Below are 348 nucleotides of genomic sequence, written 5' to 3' on the forward strand. Positions count from 1 at the left end.
CCTCGACCGCATCGGTAGGACACGGGGGACTCGGGGGGAGGTCGGGAGGGGCCTCCCCTGGCAGCGTGGCCAGCCATGGCTGGGATGGGCGTCCCAGGAGAACCCTCAGTGCAGGGTTTCATGGTGCTACCCATCCCCTCCCTGCAGGAAAGAAGAACTCGATCCTGCTCCACAAAGTGCAGCACGACCTCAACTCGGGCGTCTTCAACAACCAGGAGAACGAGATCATCCAGGAGATCGTCAAGTACGACCGGGAGATGGTGCAGCAGGCGGAGCTGCAGCAGCACACGGCCATGTACAGCCCCGGCCAGCCCCAGGGCACCTCTGCCATCGACACCCTCCAGCAAG

The sequence above is a fragment of the Chaetura pelagica genome, unplaced genomic scaffold (assembly GCF_000747805.2).
Source record: "Chaetura pelagica isolate M959 unplaced genomic scaffold, ChaPel_1.0 scaffold1407, whole genome shotgun sequence".
NCBI lineage: Eukaryota > Metazoa > Chordata > Aves > Apodiformes > Apodidae > Chaetura > Chaetura pelagica.